The 6,269-nt window shown below is 36.4% G+C and overlaps 1 pseudogene; it reads right to left on the bottom strand.

Annotated features, from left to right (window-relative positions):
- Positions 1-1,156: 1,156 nt before the first annotated feature.
- LOC107780056 (premnaspirodiene oxygenase-like) lies at positions 1,157-3,736 on the bottom strand (annotated as a pseudogene).
- Positions 3,737-6,269: the final 2,533 nt, after the last annotated feature.

The following is a 6,269-nucleotide window of genomic DNA, read 5'->3' as shown; positions in this document are numbered from 1 at the left end:
TTCGATCGAATATTTAATAAAAGGGATTTTTGGAAAATATCATTAATAATTTCATAAAAACCCGAGATGTGAGGTTCACTACTTAATTATACAAAAAGGGCGAATGTTCTTGATTTATTTAAGCACCATTTCGAAAATAATTATCTTAATAAAATATTGTCTATATTATTGTGTACACGTGCGCGTGACACAACTCCGCACTTTTTTTAAAAAAAAAAATATAATTTATAACACGAATATACGTACGCGTAATTCGATTCAAAGAAGGGTCTTTAATTACAAACAATCTAAATAGAAGCGGTAACAAAAAAAATCGGGCAAGTAAAAATGTAAAATCTAGATAATTAAGCCAAGAATAAAAACAGTTAAGCGACCGTGCTAGAACCACGGAATTCGGAAATGCCTAACACCTTCTTCCGGATTAACAGAATTCCTTACTCAGGATTTCTGGTTCGCAGAATAACCAAACAGAGTTATATTCTCCTCGATTCAGGGATTAAAACCGGTGACTTGGGATGCCTTAAAATTCCCAAGTGGCGACTCTGAAACAATTAAATAAATCCCGTTTCGACTGTCCTTCAATTGGAGAAAACTCCCTAAGCGCCCCGCGGGTGCGGAAAAAAGAGGTGCGACAAGGGGCGTACATAGGATTTTGTGTAAGAGGTGTCGACATTTAAAGATGTGATCAAATGAACTAATTGTTATAATGACATCAATAAAAAAATTAAAAATACCATTTGTGATATATAAATAAAGCACAATTAAGTATATTATTACAATTCTACTAGATAAATTTCGTTTTTTTAATGTATTTCATTCTCGTTAGAATTAATACTAAATACTTTTTTTTTACATATTCACTTAAAAATTAGCTATTATTGCCCTAATATTATAGGCAATTAGTGATCTAGTGGTAACTTAATTTGCCCTTAACTAGGGTTCAATATCTCGATTTTTATCCTTTTAGCATAAAATATATGGGGAAAACTTTTTCTAAAACTAACAACACATGCACGTAGCTACAAGGAATCGAACTCCTAATCTCCAACCAAGTGAGCTAGGATTTTTTACCTTAAAGCAATGTCGCTTTTTTTTTATTTGTCTCATCTTGGCATATCAGTTAGATATTCATATAGTATTTAGTAAACATTTCCGACCAAGCGGTGTCATTGGGACGAGCAGTTTCTTGAAGAGCGAATTCCATCCTATAGTCGTCTTCTTTGTTCGAAAAATGCACAGTGGAAAGGGATGCTAGTCGGCTCGGCGAAGGTGTAGCCTAAAAAAAGAAGATCCATAGTGATTCCTCACCTATCCTGTCAGGGGCCCAGTGGAACGCTCGAGTATAGATTCCCTACGCTCATGTAAATGGCCGGAGCCGGCCAGCCCGTAGATCTAAAAGGATCCAGCCATAGGCCTGACCAGATATCGTTTGTCCACAAACAAAACAAAAACAAAGTAGGTTCACATACTTATATTACAAATAAGTAAAGCCTAAAACACCATAAGAAGAGAAGTACATTGCATAAAGTTTGAAGTTGTTGAATCACTTTCGAGAAGGTTGATAGGGAGTCGCAATCAAGTAAACGTTACTCTTTCTAGCACAAGCTACTCCATCCGCCTCGATCAAATCTAGGTCACTTGGATTAATTCCAGTAGGGAGTTTCCAATCAAAATGATACAATAATTGAGCGAGTGGCAAATAAATATTAGCTAAACCAAATGATATTCCAGGACAAATTCTCCTGCCACTACCAAAGGGAAGATACTCAAAATTATTACCAACAAAGTCTACAGAGCTCTGCTCAAATCTCTCAGGCTTAAAGCTTTCTGCATCATCCCAATATTTCGGATCTCTTCCGATAGCCCAAACATTAACCATTACTTTCGATTTCAAAGGAATAGTATAACCATTTATATTTGTTTCTTCCCTGCATTCTCTTGGGAGCATAAGTGGAAGCGGAGGATGGAGTCTTAAAGTTTCTTTAATGACTAGCTTTAGGTATTTTAACTCCTCGACATCATTTTCATCAAAAATTTCTTTCCTATTAAAGATTTCTCTTACCTCTGCTTGAGCTTTAGCAAATACACTTGCATTCCTAATCATTTCCACCATGGCCCAATCAATTGTAGTTGATGTTGTTTCTGTTCCCGCAGCAAACATGTCCTACATTTATGAGCAAGTTACATTGTCAAATTATCTGACGTGTGTTATCTCGTACAAACTCCTTGATCAACTTCTACTGAAATATTCAAATAACTTATTTATCTAGACTTGTGCCCCTAAATACTAATACCTTTATGTACTATAATGAAAAGAACATTTATTTATCTAGACCAAAATTATTTCTTTATCGTGATATTTTGCTACTCTTTTCATTATCCTAGAATGCTAAGTTCTGATGGTTGACTTCATCTTTTCACTATACTTTCCAAAAGTGTAAATTTCAGCTTTATGAAAGCATGATTAGTAGTCATATTTGAAAGTTAACTGAATCGGATCTCTAAGTACCAAAAATAGTTATTGAATATAATTGATGCAATATGAACTTAAATGTATGCCAAAACAATACTCCTCCCATTCAGTTTATTATGTAAAAATTTTGGAACTTGTTGTCTAAAATATACCATAATATTTGTGTGATCTTAAAACCTTTACAACTAATGATCTTAAACATGTTAAAATATTTGTTTAGCTATAAAAATTTATCATTAAAAATAAAATAAAAAGTTTGAGTAAATTATTTTAAAATTTAGAAAGAGGTTAGTCTTTCTTAAACAGACCAAAAAAGGGCCGCATAAACAGAAATAAGGGGTCTAATTAGAGAAGACCTTTGCAATATGTAGTACTTACATAAATAATAGCTTTGATGTTGTCGTTGGTGATTGGAAATTGAAAGCCTCCATCTTTCATAAGTCTTAGTAGTACATCAATTAAATCTTCCCCTCCTAATTGACCATTGAACTTGCCATTTACAAGGTTTTTCTTGTGCTCATTTATGACATTATCAACAATGGAATCTATCTTATGGCGGAGATCCATAAATTTAGCTCTCCTTCCAATGAGCACATGAAGAAACTTTAGTGAAGGGAATATGTCAGCCACATCAAATCCTTCCAGTAAGGCTGTAACATTTCTCATTACTTGTATAAATTCGTCTTACTCTTTGAATACTGTCCCAAATGCTGATCGAGAAATTATAAAGCTCATGAATAAAGAGATCCTTTTTGTAAAATTAACTGGCTTACCAGAAGATGATCGAAAAAATTCAATGAGACGAAAAACTTCATCTCGTCTAATCGAGCTGAATGATCGAACATTTTTGGTACTGAGCACTTCTAAGATACAAATTTTACGCATTTTTCTCCAGTAATCGCCATAGGGGGCAAAGGCAACAGCGGAAGAGTTATACACGATAATTTCAGCTGCCAAAAGATTTGGCCTAGATGCAAAAGCGAGATCATGATTTTTTAGTACTTCTTTTGCTATATCAGGTGAAGTAACCACAACCAAAGAAACTTCACCTAGTTGAAGGTGCATAAGTGGCCCATATTTTTTAGCTAAATCTCTAAGGACACGGTGTGGACGTCCACCAACCATATTAAGCATACTTCCAAGAATAGGCAGTTTCCATGGACCTGGAGGCAATCGTTTGGCTTGGTTTTTGGAATTCATCCATTTCTTCAATAGCAAGAGGAAAGAAGCAAAAAGGAAAACGGAAACTAAGTCGAAGAACATATTTTTGGGTGTGAAAAGGAAGTTTTATTTAGTTCAATTGGTTAAGGAGTTGTGGAATATGCTCTTTTATAGAGTTCTTGTTTGGCAAGAAATGGGATTTGTAGTAAAGACAAATAGAAAGATATATTTTTTGTTTATAGCAAATTTTGTTTTTCAAAAGTCTGATCAAATCAGTAGGTCTTTGTTTATTTCCCAGCTAAGCTTTCTTCTCAGAAATAATTTAGCTTATACGAACACTGTCAATTGAAGCTACCAGAACTTTGATTTTAATAAAGAAGATGTCACGACCCAATTTTTAACATGCCGTGATGGCGCCTATCACAGTACTAGCTAGCAAGCCGACAACCACAAATAACTCCGCATTTTACATTGAAAACATGATGTAATAAGTTCCTTTCCAAGGTCATGGTGGATAACACTTACCGAGGTAAGAAGAAGGCATGCTTCGAGGTGATGCCGGTATGAGTAAGTAACGGAAAGAGCGAGATACCCCCAACGGGCCGGAGATTACGGCATAAATTTCTGAATGAATTGATCTTCAGCGGTTAAACAGTTTTCAAATATGATTTCCTACTATAATTGGAAGTGTACCTTATTTAGGACTCCCCTAATATATAAAGGGAGAATCCCATCCATTTTTAACACATTGATCATTGCTCATTGATAAGAAAATAAACGCTTCTTATTCTCTTGCTATTTCACTTACTGTTCATTCAAGTTGTTTTATCATTTGTTATTCCCATTATCACACCTCAAGATTGTCATAATTCGAGGTCAAGATTTAACTTACACACTGGTTTGATCTATTTTATTTTTTAATTTAACTATTTAATTCATTGTTTATCAATTGGCATTGAATCAAATCACATATCCTTAAAACCACAATACAAGTTTCATTGTTACTTGAATTTTAGTGTAAATAGTTTGGCGCCCATCGTGGGGCTAATGATAATAGTGATTGTGTCAGTGTTGATTCTCATAACACACGTTATTTTCACACTTGTTCTTGTCGAGTATTTTTTGCTCTCAGGTTTAAGCATGTCAAACTCACAAAATGCACGCGTACATGGTGATGATGGTCTCGAATTTCACAAAAAAATGACAATGTAATTGCTCCTGGAGCTGGGGTGCTAGTGGCTAATCTCGGGGGAGCACCGGTCGCCGATCTAGCCGATATCAATTCGCACATTTCTCTAAATGCGGACCTAGGCACGGACCCTAAAGGGAGTGTACACAGGGAAGGCCGATCTGGTAGCCAAGGTACACAGAGCAGAGAAGATAGGGGAGTTAGCCTCCTTGTAATATTCGAGATGCTACAAGCTCAGCATGCCGCTATTTCTCAATTACAAAGTCAACATAGGACTCCAAGTGTGGTCCAGCCAAAAATCACATGCCGTACCGAGCTAGTGCTAGAAAGGTCGAATGGTAATGAATCAAGGACTGATTTTGCAATTATGAAAATGCTCGAGGAGCTCAACAAAAGAATTGAGACGGGGAGAAGAAAATTGATGATAATGATAAAAAAGTTGAAACATACAACCCCCGAGTTGATCAGATACCGGGGGCACCCCCGATCTTAAAGGAATCGGATTCGAAAAAGTTCTTGGAAAAACCTTTTCCTCAGAGTGCCGCTTCGAAGACCATTCGTAAGAAGTTCTGTATGTCGGATATACCTAAATACAACAGGACCACCGATCCTAATGAACACATCACTTCATACACATGCGGATTTAAAGAAAATGATTTAGATGTTGATGAGATCGAGTCGGTTTTGTTGAAAAAATTTAGGGAAACTTTGTCAAAGGGAGCAATGAATTGGAATCACAACCTGCCACCAAATTCCATCGACTCATTTGTCATGTTAGAAGACTCTTTTGTGAAGGCATACTCCAGGGCCATAAAGGTTGCAACAAGAAAATAGAATGTGTTTAAGATAAGACAAACGAATAATGAAATGCTGAGGAAGTTCGTATCACGATTTCAAATAGAACGCATGGAGTAGCCACTAGTCACAGATGATTAGGCCGTTCAAGCTTTCACCCAGGGGTTGAATGAGTAGAGTTCGATAGCATGACGATAGTGGAAACAAAATTTGGTCGAGTATCCAGCTGTAACTTGGGCAGATATCCGGTTTAGTACATCCAAACAGGTTGGTAGTTAAAACCTCGAGAGACATCGACAGAGAGCCAAGGTCGAACAAAGAATGATATCAACGATATACCGTGGATCGAAGGAACAATGGTTTTAGGATGCAATCACTTTCAAAATGATCGAAGAAGCGATCGAGTGCAGAATTATCGGGGACTTATGAGAAAAAGTGGTTTTGATAAACATGTCGATCCCGTGGAGGCACCTCAATTTTCAGAGTATAACTTTAGAATCGATGCATCGGGAATTGTATGGGCAATCTAAATGATCAAAGATACTAGGTGGCCCAGACCCATATAGACCGATCCTTCCCAAAGAAACCCAAATTTGATGTACAAGTATCATGGCACGCATGGTCACAAAACTGAGGATTGCATGCAACTAG

The sequence above is a fragment of the Nicotiana tabacum genome, chromosome 22 (assembly GCF_000715075.1).
Source record: "Nicotiana tabacum cultivar K326 chromosome 22, ASM71507v2, whole genome shotgun sequence".
In the NCBI taxonomy this organism is placed as follows: domain Eukaryota; kingdom Viridiplantae; phylum Streptophyta; class Magnoliopsida; order Solanales; family Solanaceae; genus Nicotiana; species Nicotiana tabacum.
Note: the sequence above shows the minus strand (reverse complement) of the source record. Positions and strands in the feature narration are given on the sequence as shown.